Here is a 16,949-nt window from a genome sequence, read left to right as displayed (position 1 = left end):
AAGTCAAAGCTCGAGCCCATGTGGAGGAGCTTAGCTTAGCCATGGATAACTTGCAGGACTATTATAATGCACTACATGAAGAAGTTCATGTGTTGTATTCACAACTACACTTGAACGTCCCTGCGAATTCTGTCGGGATGGAAGCCGGACCTTCTCATGTAGCGGGACAAGCACTTGATGGAGCACTAGACCTTTTCAGGCCCCCTCCCTCTATGAAGTTGGTTGACGAATGGTCTTCTATGCCCAACAGTAAAGCTACCAACAGTAAAAAATGGCTTACCAGGTGCCCTTAACATTGGCCAGACGGGACTTTCCTACCAATATGGTTGTTCTGAAAAGTCAAGACATAGATGTCATTTTGGGCATGAACTGGTTAGTCCAGCAAAAAGCAATTCTCAATCCTGATCTGAAAACCATCAGGTTGAGTTATGACCAATAGAGAGTTGATGACTTGATTGCCTAAACCCAAGAATTAGGCTATATTCGTATTTAGTGAACCATGACCCGACCCAAAGTCGAATTTTCCGTTATCACATCATGACCAAACAAGTAAATGCCTAGATAATTTCCTTGTTGAACCTAAAGTGTACCCAGACTTCAAGCAAGGATCTCAAGTCATGCCTCCTTTTAGAACCATTCTCTTGTTCAGTAGATACATGTTGCAGTCTTTAGTACATTTGGCCTCTCCTTGCGGATCACCATGTTGCTTTATTAACCCAACTTAGAAAAGACATGTCCGACCATTTTCCTTGAAGTTGATGCCTTTGGCTTCTTCATATCTATCAAAGGCATACCAACTTAAGTCTTGACCTTGTGATCTCTGCAATGGGCATAGAAATATGCTTGGGCTGAATTAACAGTCTCCCATCGTATTTTTTTTCATCCAGTTTAGGTTATGGCCATGCCTTGTTCACTTCCTCGGGCCATGATCTATTTGGCTCTCTACTTGTAACCATTTTTACTGGTAGAGTATCCTTTTGTATATTGTCACCCTTACCTAATCCCTTAGTGTTGTGTGAGATTTCTTATTGGTTATGTCTGGTAATGGTGTTATGACTAAAATCGGTGACACCGCGCTGAAACCGAGGACCTCCGGTGGGTGCACACAGGATTTTGCTGCTTGGCGCATGTCGGTATCGAGGTCTCTAGTCATGATCCATTATGGAATTACACTGATGTGTTATCTTCCATTGACCTTTCCTTGAAACAATTTCTATGTTGTTTGTGAAAAAGATCAAGCAACATCTGTCATTTCCGTTGGATCAAAAGGGCATACCACTTTCATATGTGGTCTTATTTCTTTTGATCTTGGTAGTGACTACTCATATAAGTTCCCTTTACATCCTTTGTGTAAAGGTGAAGCCTAGGAGCTTGTTAGTATTGGACAACAACTGATTAGCTCCCAAAATGGGGATCTGTTTTCCCTACTGCTGAAATGCAGGAGTTTGTTCATTCGCTCTTTTATTTAATTCATGTATTCCCTAACCAAGTGGATAATTCATCTCGCTTGAGGAAACAGATGAACAACTTGATCAAATAGATTTCTACCCAACTACATGCTCAACTGTTAACATGAGTGAACTCTTGACCGTTGGCTTACCGATGGTACTGAGAGAACTTGCTCAATGTCAAAAGTAGTTCAACAAGTTGGATTTGACTAACTTGTAACTGCCCAATGAACGAAGGTTGAGTTTAGAGATTGATTTATCAAGTTATCTAAACTCACTTTGGTACTTTGAAGACTCAAGGTTAAGCCGGCCAGAAACCACCTAGTCATTACTCTAGTCATGTCTCGATCGCCTCGCGTGTGCTTTTCCAGCATGTGCGATCAAGTCGAGCCATGGTAGTGCTGGACAAAATGGACTGGTCGTAAAGTCCAGACCTCTCCGCTGGTGATTCCCACGAAACTATACCATCTTTTGTGGACTTGAATTCTCGGGTTAGCCACATGACAGTATTCGACATTCACACCGTCTCGTGTGCTACGAACTTACTGTAACCACTTGTTGGTAAACCTCTTTTGTGTTTTACCCAAGATGGTGCATCTGATTCTATTTGGGTAAAGTTGCATAATTGCCACCCAACAGACTCAGATAGTACAGTGTCATCAGAAAAAGCAAATTGCACACATGGAACCTTGTGTGTTCTTCTGGCTGACGTCATCCTTATTAGTGGACAACGATGCAAACTGAAATTGCACGGTGTGACACTTGTAAACGTGTCAAGGCCACACATATGAAGACTGCTGGTCCATTACAGTCTCTACCAATCCCAACATGGAAAGGGGAAGACATTAGTATGGACTTTATTGTGGGATTAACCAGGACTACAAAAGGGTATGACTCTATCTGAGTTATTGTTGATCGGCTTACGAAAATTTCTCATTTTCTGCCAGTCAAGACCAATCCCCCAGTTATTGACTATGCCCAATTGTACATTGCTCGTATTCTTAGTCTGCACGGTGTTCCGAAGACCATAGTGTCGGATCGTGGATCGCAATTCGTATCCAAATTTTGGGAAGAACTTCACAAATCCTTGGGTACTAAATTACTCCACAGTTCGGCTTATCATCCTCAAACCAGTGGGCAGACTGAGAGGGTCAATCAAATACTGGAAGATATGCTACGGGCATGTGTTCTGGACTTCTCACAGAAAAATGGGATGAATGTTTGCCCTTAGCGGAGTTTTCATATAATAATAGCTATCAAGGAAGCATCAAGATGACACCCTTCGAAGCTTTATATGGACGACGATGTCGTACTCCGCTAAATTGATCTGAACCTGGAGAAAGGTACTTCTTTAGGCCAGATATGGTAAAAGAGGTCGAAGAAAAGGTTCAGAAAATTGTTCATAATATGAAGAAAGCTCAGACTCGGCAAAAGAGTTATGCAGACCGACGACGACCACCCTTATGTTTTCTGGTAGGCGATTATGTCTACTTGAAAGTTTCACCAATGAAGGGTGTATCGCGTTTCGGGGTTAAAGGGAAGCTTGCACCCAGGTACATTGGTCCATTCCTGGTGCTTGAGCAATGTGGACCAGTGGCATACCGACTCCAACTACCCGAAACATTGTCCGCTGTGCATAATGTGTTCCACGTGTCACAATTGAAGAAGTGTCTTCGGGTTCCTGATCGAACCGTTGAAGTGACAGATGTTGTCCTTGAACCAGACTTGACATACTTTGAGCACCCTATCCGAGTTCTGGATAAAAAGGACAGGGTTACCCGAAGAAAAACTCTCAAGTTTAATAGGATACAGTGGAACCAGCATTCTGAAGACGAGGCTACATGGGAAACCCAAGACTTCTTGAATAAGAATTTCCCAGGCTTTTTAGCCTCTTGTAAATTGTAAAGCCTGTATAGCTGTGTAATAAAGAAGTGACCCCCACATCACCCCTGCCTTGTACCAGAAATAAGGAAATAAAAGTATTCCGCGTTTCCTTTTCCATTACTTACCCTAGGACTTTTAATCTCGGGACGAGATTCTTTTATGGGGGGAAGGATGTAACACCCCTGGTGTTACTATAACTAAAACTTGAGCATGGCATCATAAGCATTGGCATTGCATATGTTTGATACACCTAGAATGCATTCACTAGGCAAAAATTTCAAACAAGTTGTATTGTTTAAGTGTTTTGCAAATAGGACCCTGGATAGGGAATTTAACCCTAAATAGGGATTAATGGGGTAAAAACTAACCCAAGTTGAGAAAACCTAAAAGCTTTAGGGTAAAAGTCATAAAATGACCCCAAAAATAAAGTTGAATCACATTTATACCCCTGGGATACCAGAAAACCTAATTGGAACCCTGAAACTAAACCCTAGGGGCTTATGTGCAAAATTGGTCCACTTTTGGACTAAAGTGCAAAAACCAAACCAAATAAGTATCTTAAGTCACATGATTTACATTTGGGAAGATTTACAAGCCAAACCCTAAGTTTTGGACTTAAATGCAAAATGGACCTCACTTAGGTTTCATCCTAAGTCTGAAATTCAGTTTAGTTGGTTCAACTTTGGAGCCCTGTATCTTTTGAAATATAGGGTTTTTGACCAAAGTGACCACAACAAGTTTGTAGCCCAATTATAGGAAAACAACTTTGTTTAAGGATTCAAGCCATGGTCTTATGAGAAGTTTGTAGATAATTCAGCCCAAAGTTGGACTGTCAGGCTGGTTCAGTCTGAAAATCAGACTAACAGATTGATGCCATCAACTTCAAGCTCAAATTCAAGTATGATCCAATGGGTTTTTGTGGCATCCTAATATTACAAAGTTGTAGATGGAGCATTGATCTACACTTTTGCTGCAGAGTTGAACTTATGTTGTCATAGGAGTTTAAGAGAAAATGAAGCTCCAAAACGCTCTGTCAGGCTGTCTGATGGAGTTGGCCATGGTACAGTGCTTCAGGGAAAGCAGATATGGGTCCGATCACCGCGGTGGAAAAATCTCACCGCCGACGACCTATCCGCGCCACGATTGGTGCCGGAGTTGAGATGTTCGGGCGGCGAGCATCTTCCCCCGAAGATCTTTTTCCTCCGGATAGGACCGCCGCGGTGGAAGGCACTAACTCCGGCTGCCACGCGGTCATTCCTCCTTCCGGCCGTGTCCGATCACCGGCGCCGCTCTCCTCTGTTCGGCCACGCCATCACGGATTTGACGGTCTTCCGGCCATGGTTGAACGTGGCAAGCTCTGGGGGAATGCCGTGTTCGGTGCCATCGCTGATCGCCAGCTCGGGCTGGCAATAGTTATCACCGTGACCGCGATTGTGACTCTCCGCGGCTATAAATTCACCCCGACCTCGCCCTCCCTTCTCAAATCAACCAAGCCCTGACCTTCGTCTCCAAACCGCGAAGCAGTAGCAACCCTTCCTGACCTCAAATAGCCGCCCTGGCCGAAGAATTGCCAATTTTCCCCAAAACAGTTCGCCACGCCACCCAAAACAGACCGCTCGTGGCCAGCTTGCTCTGGTAAGTCACTATCCGATCCTTGTGTTGTTCTAGTGCCCTTGCATACTTGCGAAGCTCATGGTGGCGTCCGGTTGCTCTAGTCGACCATGGTTTGGCGGGAACGTATGCTCCCAAGCTCGGTGTCCGCCGTAACCCACCCTCACCGTCGACCTGCTCTTCGGCTCGTATTCTGCCCAAACCCAAGAGTGTGCATAACTCCTGGTGAACCCGTGAATCCTTCCTCAGCCTCAATTTGGTCGTCCCCGCCGCCGTTTGGCCGGAACACGTTCGTTCCTATAACCATCCGCCTGTCACCATGAACCAGTTGTTTCAGAGCTCCAATTCAAAAATTGAGTGAGGGGAAACCTCGGGTTAGGTCGGAATCTGGAGTCAGTCGTCGGTGAGCACCAATCCTTGCGTGCTCCGCCCCGTCCAACTCGTCGGAGCATGGCTCCCGCGCGGTTCGCCGTCGGGGATCAGTCAAGGTGAAGAAATAGAAGATTGAGGACCTATCTGCAAATCGTCGGAGACTCCTAAGAATAGTAACCGAACCCATCTCCAGTTAGATAAAACTCCGAGGGCCTTCCTGTGAAGTTCCCACCGCGGGCGTGGGCGCGCCCGATTTCCCTGGGTTATGGGCCGTTTGAGCTAGTCTTGGCCCAATACTGTTACACTTTTTCCTTTTTCTTTTTCAGTGGAGCTTTAGAAATATGTAGAAAATTACAGAAAAATCCTAAAAATGTGAAACCAATTTTCCTAGGCTCCTTATTTTCCCTAGAATTTAATAAAAATAAGTTTGTGATTTTTAGTGGAAGTAAGAAATTTTAGGGTATTTAAAGTGGTTAAAAATATTGGTTATGGATTTTTAGAAAATAAATGGTAATTCCAAAAATGCTCAAAATTTTTATATGAGTTCCTCATAATATTTAGAAGCCTTGGGTAGAGTTTGAATTGATTTGGACCTTGTTTGATCACCAAACCCCAAAACACCCCCTGCCCTATGAACTCCTTTACCGACTCCGGAAACCCTAAGTTCTCGGAGTTCCGTGAAGGAAAGTTGTATTCAAGACATAGATAATGAGTTTATATTATCTTTGCATCCTCATGCACATTACATGGCATCCATTCTTATATATATATACCTATATGGTTATATTTAGAAAACGAAGAAGAGAGTGAGGTGACTCAAGAGAAGACCCCACCACCTTCGGAGTCTCAGGCCGGGAATCATTTCTACTTTGACATCTGTGGATCTGAGCCTGATTCACCTGTGAACAAAGGCAAGCCTCGGTGCATGCAACCCCTTTCCTTGTGTTTTTAAATACTTTTCGCACACTTTAAGTCTAGTGAAATGTGCATTAGGTTTATAGGAGTTGCTTGAAAACCTTTGCTGCATTGCCTTCCTTGATATCCATACCTGTTATAGATACTTCTGTGAAGTATCAAAATATGATTTACAAAAATGCTTAGCCTTGCTTAGATCTTGTGGATAGAGGTTGTCCTTAATTTAACTCGAGAAAGGATGGCTTCTACCTGCAAGAATATTTTCATTTGGAGCAATGGTGGGATCTTACTGCAAAGTTCCCTGTGATGCTCTTTCATCCTAAGGAACAGACACAATCCTAAGGATGGAAACACTTAAATTAAGACTTGGGTTAGGAACAGGTGATGTTCTACCCAGGTTGGTTAAGGATTAACGCGTATGTAGGCGTGCTGACCGAGGACCCTTTAACTGGTCACATGCCTCGTCATGGGTAAGCCTTGCCTCGGGCAGACTAAGGCCGGAATAAGATAACACGAAATGGGCGTGGAGCGGTGGCGAGAGTAGCGTGTACCCTCCGTGGCAAGAGGCTGGACGGTGGTGTATCTGTGCTCTCGGTTTGCGTGAACCTGATCCGGTCTTAAGAACCCCGGTGGCGGGTTGACATATGCAAGGGTTAAGTGCTACATATGTCGTGTGATTGGAGATCCTCAGCTGAGTATAATCGATTCGGATCGCCGTACCTTCGTGGTTATGAAGACTTGGTCACTTCCCTGCAACCTAAAGTCAGGATGTGAACACTATGGATAAAAACGATGTTGTCTTGATGTGATGTGAAATTAGACTAGATGCAAATAGAGTCTATTAATACTTAATATGGCGTTAAAAGATTGAAAGTAAGGACTCACTTTAGTAAGCTACTTCTGCAAAAATATAAGTTGATTTTTGCTAAAGCCTCTCCTTGACTCCTATTTATCCAGCATACCCTTGAGAGTCTTTTCCTTAGTCGGGTAAGACTTGCTGAGTATTCCATACTCAGGGTTTATCCCTTTGTTGTTTTTAGGTGAGGAAGCGACAAATTTTTGTTGCTTTTGCTCCAAGGTGGTACCAAATGAGGAAAAACAAGACTGAAGTGCGGGAGGACTCGGTCCTCCACTTAAGATCTTTTGCTTACAACTTATCGGGAGGAGTCTGTGCCTCCCTTGGTTTGTATAATATTACTACTCTGCACTCACTTTTAGCTCTGGTCTGTAATAAAAATAACTCAAGCATGCTTTTGAAATAAATGTAAGTTATGTAATTTGCTTCCGCATTTCTTGATCTCCGATGTTCTGTAATGTCTGCAAGACGGGTGAAACGTTCCTGGTAAAGTAAGGAAAGATACCGAACTTGTCAAGTGACTTAGGAACATCTACAGGGTGTCTGAGGTCTGTTAGACAAGGACAACTCTAGGTGGGCCTAATTACTTGGGAGGTTCTGTCACAACATGGGGGAAAAAGAGTAAGGGGAAACCGCGGCCTCGTGTTGTCCAGCGCCCAGGGCAGATGCGCTTGCAGTAGGGGGTTACAAGCGTTCGCGTGGGAGAGAGAGAGAGCGTGAGCATGTGCGTCAGCCCGTCCTCCCGCGCGGTCGCCTTCTCGTACGAGAGCCCTGGACCTTCCTTTTATAGATGTAAGGAGAGGGCCCAGGTGTACAATGGGGGGTGTAGCAATGTGCTAACGTGTCTAGCAGAGGGAAGCCAGAGTCCTATGTACATGCCGTCGTGGCTGTCGGAGAGGTTTTGGCGCCCTGTTCATGTGATGTCGTGGTCATCGGAGGAGTACTTGAGCCTTGTGGAAGCACAGTTGTCGGGGCTGTCGGATCCTTGCTGACGTCTCCTTGCTTCCGTAAGGGGCTGAGAACCGCCGTCGTCATGGAGCATGCGGGGTGCCATCATTACCTGTTTTGCCGGGGCGAGCCAGATGGGACGCCGGTCTTGTTCCCCGTAGCCTGAGCTAGCTAGGGGTAGGGTAATCATGGCCCCTTCTGTAGCATGGTCGGTCCGAGCCCGAGGTCGGGCGAGGCGGTGGCTCCTCCGAGGTCGAGGCTGAGTTCGAGCCCTGGGGTCGGGCGAGGCGGAGACCGTCGTCCGAGGTCGAGGTTGCGTCCGAGCCCTGGGGTCGGGTGAGGCGGAGACCGTCTTCCGAAGTCGAGGTTGAGTCCGAGCCCTGGGGTCGGGCGAGGCGGAGACCGTCTTCCGGTGTCGAGGTTGAGTCCGAGCCCTGGGGTCGGGCGAGGCGGAGACCGTCTTCCGAAATCGAGGTGGAGTCCGAGCCCTGGGGTTGGGCGAGGCGGAGACCGTCTTCCGGTGTCGAGGTTGAGTCCGAGCCCTGGGGCCGGGTGAGGCGGAGTTTCCTATGGCGCCCGAGGCTGGACTTAGCTGCTATCGGCCTCACTCTGGCGAGTGGCACAACAGTCGGAGCAGCGCAGGTGGCGCTGTTTTCCTGTCAGGTCTGCTAGTGGAGGGGCGAAGTGACTGCGGTCACTTCGGCTTTGTCGACTGAGGAGCGTGCGTCAGGATAAGGTGTCAAGCGATCCTTGCATTGAATGCTCCTGCGATACGGTCGGTTGGCGTGGCGATCCGGTCAAGGTTGCTTCTCCGTGAAGCCTACCCGAGCCAGGCCTCGGGCGAGTCGAAGGTGTGCCTGTTGCTTGAGGGGACCCTCGGGCGAGACGTGAATCCTCCTGGGTCGGCAGTCTTTGCCCGAGGCTGGGCTCGGGTGAGGCGAGGTCGTGTCCCTTGAGTGGACGGAGCCTTGACCGAAATTGCGCCCATCAGGCCTTTGCAGCTTTATGCTGATGGGGGTTACCAGCTGAGATTAGGAGTCTTGGGGGTACCCCTAATTATGGTCCCCGACAGTAGCCCCTGAGCCTCGAAGGGAGTGTTAGTACTCGCTTGGAGGCTTTTGTCGCACTTTTTTGCAAGGGGCCCGGCCTTTCTCGGTTGCATTTTGTTCCGGTGGGTGCACGCGAGCGCACCCGCCGGGTGTAGCCCCCGAGGCCTCGGAGGAGTGGTTTGACTCCTCCGAGGTCTTAGCGCGTTTCGTGATGCCTCGGCCGGTCTGGTTGTTCCCTCATGCGAACTGGTCGTTGCCCGGGTGCATAGTCAGGTTCCAAGTTCTCGGGCTAGTATGTTGACGCTGTCAACGGTTTGGCCGGAGCTGGGTTTGCGAGGGCAGCCCCCGAGCCTCCGCACAGAGCGAGAGGACGGTCAAGGACTGACTCGGCTTTTATCATACGCCCCTTCGTCGCCTTTTCGCAAGGAGGAGGGGGGAAAGCGCCATGTTGCCCTCGGAGGGCGCCGAACATGGTGTCTCCAGTGAGTTGCTAACGGGTGATCCGAGTGGACGCCCGTGCCCCGTTCGATAAGGGTTGGCTAATGGCCCAGAGGCGCGCTCCAAAAGTACCAGCAGGTGATTTGCCGGACCCGGTCCCGTTTGATAGGGTCCGAGGGCTCGATGCCTCCCTCTGATGGGATTCCGTTACAAAATCGCTCCTACCGGTCTCGGAAATGTCTTAGGGTACCTCGGGAGCGTAGCCCGAGCCTCTGCCATGTATCGGACGTACCCAGAGTCATCCCTCGCTCTGCGTGCTCTAAGGCGGCTGTCGAACCCTTCGGGGCCAGCCTTCGAACCCCTGATCAGTATTGGGCGCGGAGCCCGAGTGGCCTGAGGCGGCTGTCGAACCCTTTCGAGGGGTCAGCCTTCGAACCCCTGACCAGTAGTGGGCGCAGAGCCCGAGTGCTCTGAGGCGGCTGTCGAACCCTTCCGAGGGGCCAACCTTCGAACCTCTGATCAGTAAGAGGGCTCGGGGCCCGCTCCCTTCGCGGAAAAGGATCCCTTTCGGAGTATCCCCTTTCCCGGTCCCTGTAGCAAGAGAGAGAAAGGGGAAGAGGAAAATGATATGAAATTGAACGTCGTGGCGCACCTTTTTTTACGCGGTCATTATGGCGGAGGTGAAGTGTCGCCCGCTTCGCCTACCAAAGGTGTCGCCTGCCCTGCCGCAGAGTTAATGCGACGGGACGAGTGGTTCGCGGGGCAGCCGTTGCGCGAGCCGTTCGAGGAACGGAACACGGGCGCGTCGTCTTCACGCCATGGGAGAGGGCTCTCTCACTGTCCCAGGAGGGGACGTGAGCCTGCAGATGATTTGACTGCTGCTTCCGCCCGCCTGCCGCCGCCATTACTGTCGGCCCACTTTTGGCCATATCGACCGTCGCGCCTTCTCCCGCGGCGGACTGACCCATGATCGATGTGCTCGGTTGGCACTGTTGGGCCATGCGCAGGGTTGCCTCGAGTCGCGGCACCGGTTCCGCAGTCGAGAAGGCGCGGTACTGGCGCAAGTGGCGGTGCAGTTTTTCGCACGTAGTAACCGGCGCGCCGGTTACATGACGTGTGGGCCTAGGCCTCCATGCTGGACGCGTCGAAGTCGAAGGGGTGCGTCCCCTTGGTGCAGTTGCATGCCGCCTGCTTGGCGGTCTGCCCTTTCACCCGCTGGTTTAGGTGAAGATGGAGGAGTGCTCGTAACTGCTGGGCAGTTACGCGCTCCGCGCGTGGCGGTTTGGCTTCTTCTGTCCTGGGCCAGCTTGCATGACGCGTGGGACCCAGCCCCCGTGTCGCAGGGGAGGACCTTGGAGCGTGTTGGTGAAGACTCAGTCCGCGACGGCTGAGGACGCAAGTGGGGAGAGTCGCCTTTAAAAAAGGGGGCGACCCCCTTGGATGGCAGCCATGCCTTCGCACTCCCCTCATGCATTGCGCCCTTCCACCTTCCGAGCCCCCGGATGGGGAGCGCCCGCGTTGCTTTCGTCTTGCTGCTGTTTGGTCGCCCGGAGCGGAGGTCGTTGTCACTGCTGCCGGAGTGGGCGGCGGCGAGCCACCTGGAGGTTGTCGTCCCGCAGGCCCTCCGATGTGGGGGGTTGTTTGTACCTGCGGGAGTGGAACCGGAGTTCCGTTCGTAATGGCACCTTGAGTGCCGGTGTCTGTTCATTGTGGCTGTCGGGGCTTGAACATCGATGTATTTGGGCGTAAAACCGTGTTTTTCCTCATCTCGAGCACTAGGACTCGCCTGTCGGCTAGCTGAACCACTTAACCAAGTGTGAGTCGCCCTATGCGGAAGGTGACAAGTGAGGTATCCGTATCCCGGAGGCGTAGGAGTCCCTCGGCTCGGTCGGCCTTGCCTCCCGAGGCTTCTCTTGCTTAGTTAAAGGAACCCTCGGCCGCTCTGTGATGAGCCAGAGCTGGAGGCAGCGGTGTCAGCATGGACAGAGGCGGAGTCGGCTCGAAAAGAAAACTTCGTCGGCCCAGGAGCAGGTGACTTCCTAGGCCGAGGAGGTGTAGCAGCGGCGGCCGGAGCCTGGCCAGGTCGTCCACTGGCGGGACCAACGTCGGAGTCGGGTTGCCGAGGCCATGAGCCGGGCTGATGTCCTCGGGGGACAGCTGGCTGAGGCTAGAGAGTGGCCGGTCGAGCCGTCTGCTCGGGCCGGGTTCCTGGAGGAGACCCCGGCGGCGATGGCCCAGGCGCTGTGCTGACATCTTCCTTCGAGGTGGAGATCCTCCGACCGTGTTGCCGTCCGAGGCCGGGTCGGATTCCGCCGAAGGTGGAGTCGATGCCGAGGGTGCTGCTGCTCCCCCCACTGATGTTTGAACCTGCAGGATCAGTTTGTCTGGAGTATGCGTATGTTTTTTGCGGCCGCCGAGGCCCAAACATACCGTCGTCGTGTTGTAAATCTGCGTTTCTTTTCCCCTTGTTTCGAGTATCAGGACTTGTTCGTCGGTAACAGAATCGTTTATCCGAGCGAGAGTTACTTTTCACGGAAGGTGATGAGTGAGGTATCCGTATCCCGGAGGCGTAGGAGTTCCTCGGCTCGGTCGGCCTTGCCGCTTACGTGTACTCTTACTCGTCCATAGGATTCTGTTATCGATATAGTCGAGATGGCACGAAAAATCGTTTTGGCAGAAGAGTTTTCGAGCGTTAAGACTTGTTCGGTCGGTGGAATCGCTTATCCGAGCGTGAGTTACTTATCGCAGAGGGTGATGAGTGAGGTATCCGTATCCCGGAGGCGTAGGAGTCCCTCGGCTCGGTCGGCCTTGCTGCTTACATGTACTCCGTCGTTTTCAGGATCCCACTATCGAAGTAGTCGAAAAGCACGAAAGATGTTCTGGCAGAAAGACTTTTTCCGAGGAAAATTTTGACACAGAGGGGGTTCCCCCCTTCTAGCCCCCGAGGGAGGGTCGGGATTTGCCGAGGCAAGGCTGACCCTTCCTTGATGGTTAGACTTTATTTGCGTATGTAAACGAGGTGTATGAACGACTTGAAAACATCTTAAGGGTAGAAGCGACGTAGCTGTCGGATGTTCCAAGCGTTGTTGTAGACCTCGCCTTGACTGTTGGCCAGCTTGTATGTTCTGGGCTTCAAAATCTTGGCGATGATGAACGACCCTTCCTAGGGAGGCGTGAGCTTGTGGTGCCCTCAGGCGTCTTGTCGTAGCCGAAGCACCAAGTCACCCACCTGGAGGTCTCGGGACCAAACCCCTCGGGCGTGGTAGCGTCGTAGAGACTGCTGATACCTTGCCGAGTGTAGTAAGGCCATGTCCTGAGCCTCTTCCAGCTGGTCCAGTGAGTCTTCTCGGTTGGTCCGATTGCTTCGGTCGTCGTACACTCTCGTCCTCGGGGAACCGTATTCTAAGTCTGTGGGCAAGATAGCCTCGGCCCCATAGACTAGAAAGAACGGCGTGAAGCCCGTGGCTCGGCTTGGCGTCGTCCTCAGACTCTAGACCACCGAGGGGAGTTCCTTCATCCATCGCCTACCGAACTTGTTGAGGTCGTTGTAGATCCTTGGCTTGAGTCCTTGCAGAATCATGCCGTTGGCACGCTCTACCTGCCCATTCATCATGGGGTGAGCTACGGCGGCCCAGTCCACCCGGATGTGGTGGTCCTCGCAGAAGTCCAGGAACTTTCTGCCAGTGAACTGGGTGCCGTTGTCGGTGATGATGGAGTTCGTGACCCCGAAGCGATGGATGATGTTGGTGAAGAACGCCACCGCCTGTTCGGACCTAATGCTGTTTAGGGGTCGGACCTCAATCCACTTGGAGAATTTGTCGATAGCGATCAGCAGGTGCATGTAGCCCCCGGGTTCCTTCTGCAAGGGGCCGACGAGGTCCAGACCCCATACAGCAAACGACCAGGTGATGGGTATTGTTTGCAAAGCCTGAGCGGGCAGGTGCGTCTGCCTTGCATAGAATTGACACCCTTGGCAGGTGCGTACAATTCTAGTGGCGTCGGCCACCGCGGTTGGCCAGTGAAACCGTGTCGGAAGGCGTTTCCAACGAGGGCCCGAGGTGCTGCGTGGTGATCGCAAGCCCCCGAGTGTATTTCTTGCAAGAGCTCCTGACCTTCGGCGATGGATATGCATCGCTGGAGGATGCCTGAGGGGCTGCGGTGGTAGAGCTCCTTACCGTCACCCAGCAAGACGAACGACTTGGCGCGTCGCGCTAGTCGCCGAGCTTCGGCTCTGTCGAGGGGTAGCTCGCCTCGGCGGAGATATTGCAGGTATGGGGTCTGCCAGTTTTGATTAGGCGTGACCCCATTCCGCTCTTCCTCGACGCGCAGTGCCTCACCCTCGGGGGCCGAGGGTGGCTCGGGCTGAGCCGAGGGTGCCTCGAGCTGAGCTGAGGGCGCCTCGGGCAGGGTCGAGACCTTCTCGGGCTCGGGCGTGTCGTCGGTCTTGACTGAGGGTTGATGTAGGTCTCGGGAGAAGACGTCCGGATGAACCGTTGTTCGTCCCGAGGCTATCTTAGCCAGCTCGTACGCAGTCTCGTTGTATCGTCGGGCGATGTGGTTGAGCTCGAGCCCGTAGAACTTGTCCTCCAGGCGCCGAACCTCATCGCAGTAGGCTTCCATCTTTGGGTCGCGGCAATGGGAGTTCTTCATGACTTGGTCGATGACAAGCTGCGAGTCACCCCGAGCGTCGAGGCGCTGGACCCCTAGCTCGATGGCGATGCGCAACCCGTTAACCAAAGCCTCATACTCGACCACGTTGTTGGACGCCGGGAAATGAAGGCGCAGCACGTAGCGGAGGTGCTTCCCGAGGGGTGAGATGAAGAGCAGGCCCGCGCCCGCTCCTGTTTTCATCAGCGACCCGTCGAAAAACATGGTCCAGAGTTCCGGTTGGATCGGAGCTGCTGGAAGCTGGGTGTCGACCCATTCAGCCAGAAAGTCTGCCAAGACTTGGGACTTGATGGCCTTCCGAGGAGCGAACGAGATCGTCTCGCCCATGATCTCCACCGCCCACTTTGCAATCCTACCCGAGGCCTCTCGGCACTGGATGATCTCTCCCAGGGGGAAGGATGACACCACAGTCACCGGATGAGACTCGAAGTAGTGTCACAACTTTCGCCGCGTCAGAATTACCACGTACAGTAGCTTCTGAATTTGCGGGTAGCGGATTTTGGTCTCGGACAATACCTCACTGATGAAGTAGACCGGCCTCTGGATGGGCAATGTGTGCCCCTCTTCTCATCTCTCGACCACGATCGCGGCGCTGACCACCTGAGTGGTAGCGGCGACGTAGATCAAGAGGGCTTCTCCGGCAGCGGGGGCACCAAGATGGGCGTGCTTGTAAGGAGCGCCTTTAGGTTCCCGAGGGCTTCCTCGGTCTCGGGGGTCCAAGTGAAGTGCTCAGCCTTCCTTAAGAGGAAGTACAAAGGTAGGCCTCTTTCGCCGAGGCGCGAGATGAAACGGCTCAAAGCCGCAAGGCATCCCATGACCCTCTATACGCCTTTCAAGTCCTTGACGGGGCCCATGTTGGTGATGGCCGCGATTTTCTCCGGGTTGGCCTCGATGCCCCACTCGGAGACGATGAACCCCAAGAGCATGCCTCGAGGGACTCCGAAGACACACTTCTCGGGATTGAGTTTTACGCCTTTCGTTTTGAGACACTTGAATGTCGTTTCAAGGTCGGAGAGGAGGTCGGAGGCTTTCCTCGTCTTGACTATGATGTCATCGACGTAAGCCTCAACCGTTCGACCAATGTGCTCCCCGAACACGTGGTTCATGCACCTTTGGTATGTCACACCCGCGTTCCTCAAACCAAATGGCATAGTAACGTAGCAGTACATGCCAAAAGGTGTGATGAAAGAAGTCACGAGCTGGTCGGACTCTTTCATCCTGATTTGGTGATACCCTGAATAGGCATCGAGGAACAACAGGGTTTCGCATCCAGCAGTGGAATCCACGATTTGATTGATGCGAGACAGAGGGTAGGGAACCTTTGGACATGCTTTGTTTAGACCAGTATAGTCTACACACATCCGCCATTTCCCACCTTTCTTTTTCACAAGCACAGGGTTGGCTAGCCATTCGGGATGGAATACCTCTTTGATGAACCCTGCAGCCATCAGCTTGTGGATCTCCTCGCCTATGGCTCTGCGCTTTTCTTCATCGAATCGGCGCAGAGGCTGCTTGACGGGTCGGGCTCCAGCTCGGATATCCAGCGAGTGCTCGGCGACATCCCTCGGTATGCTAGGCATGTCCGAGGGACTCCAAGCAAAAACCTTGGCATTCGCGCGGAGGAAGTCGACGAGCACTGCTTCCTATTTGGGGTCGAGCTCGGAGCTGATCCGGACTTGCTTGGAGGTGTCGTTGCTGGGGTCGAGAGGGACAGACTTAACCGTCTCAGCTGGCTCGAAGTTGCCGGCGTGGCGCTTCGCATCTGGCGCCTCCTTGGAGAGGCTTTCTAGGTCGGCGATGAGGGCCTCGGATTCGGCGAGGGCCTCGGTGTACTCCACGCACTCCACGTCGCATTCGTACGCGTGTCGGTACGTGGAGCCGACGGTGATGACCCCGTTGGGGCCCGACATCTTGAGCTTGAGGTATGTGTAGTTGGGGACGGCCATGAACTTGGCGTAGCATGGTATCCCCAGCACTGCGTGGTAGGTTCCTCGGAACCCGACCACCTCGAACGTGAGGGTTTCCTTTCGGAAGTTGGAGGGAGTCCCGAAGCAGACGGGCAGATCGAGTTGCCCAAGGGGTTGGACGCGCTTCTCGGGGATGATCCCGTGACAGGGCGCCGCACCGGCCCGGGTCGAGGACAGATCGATCTGCAGGAGCCTGAGGGTTTCAGCGTAGATGATGTTGAGGCTGCTTCCTCCGTCCATGAGGACTTTGGTAAGCCAGACGTTGCCGATGACGGGATCGATAACGAGCGGGTACTTCCCCGGGCTTGGCACGCGATCGGGATGGTCGCCTTGGTCGAAGGTGATGGGCTTGTCAGACCAGTCTAGGTAGACTGGCGCCGCCACCTTCACCGAGCAGACCTCCTAGCGCTCTTGCTTGCGGTGCCGAGCTGAGGCGTTCGCCACTTGCCCACCGTAGATCATGAAGCAGTCGTGGACCTCGGGGAACTCCTCTGCCTTCTGATCCTCCTTCTTGTCGTTGTTGTGGGCTCTGCCACCTTCCGCCGGTGGCCCGTCCTTGTGGAAGTAGCGCCGAAGCATAACGCACTCCTCAAGGGTGTGCTTGACGGGACCCTGATGATAGGGGCATGACTCCTTGAGCATCTTGTCAAACAGGTTGGTGCCTCCAGGAGGCTTCTGAGGGTTCCTGTGCTCGGCGGCGGCGACAAGGTCCGCGTCGGCGGCGTCGCGTTTCGCTCGCGACTTCTTCTTGCCCTTCTTCTTGGTGCCGCGCTGAGCGGACGCCTCGGGAACG

Source organism: Zea mays, chromosome 3 (genome assembly GCF_902167145.1).
Source record: "Zea mays cultivar B73 chromosome 3, Zm-B73-REFERENCE-NAM-5.0, whole genome shotgun sequence".
NCBI classification, from domain to species: Eukaryota; Viridiplantae; Streptophyta; class Magnoliopsida; order Poales; family Poaceae; genus Zea; species Zea mays.
Note: the sequence above shows the minus strand (reverse complement) of the source record.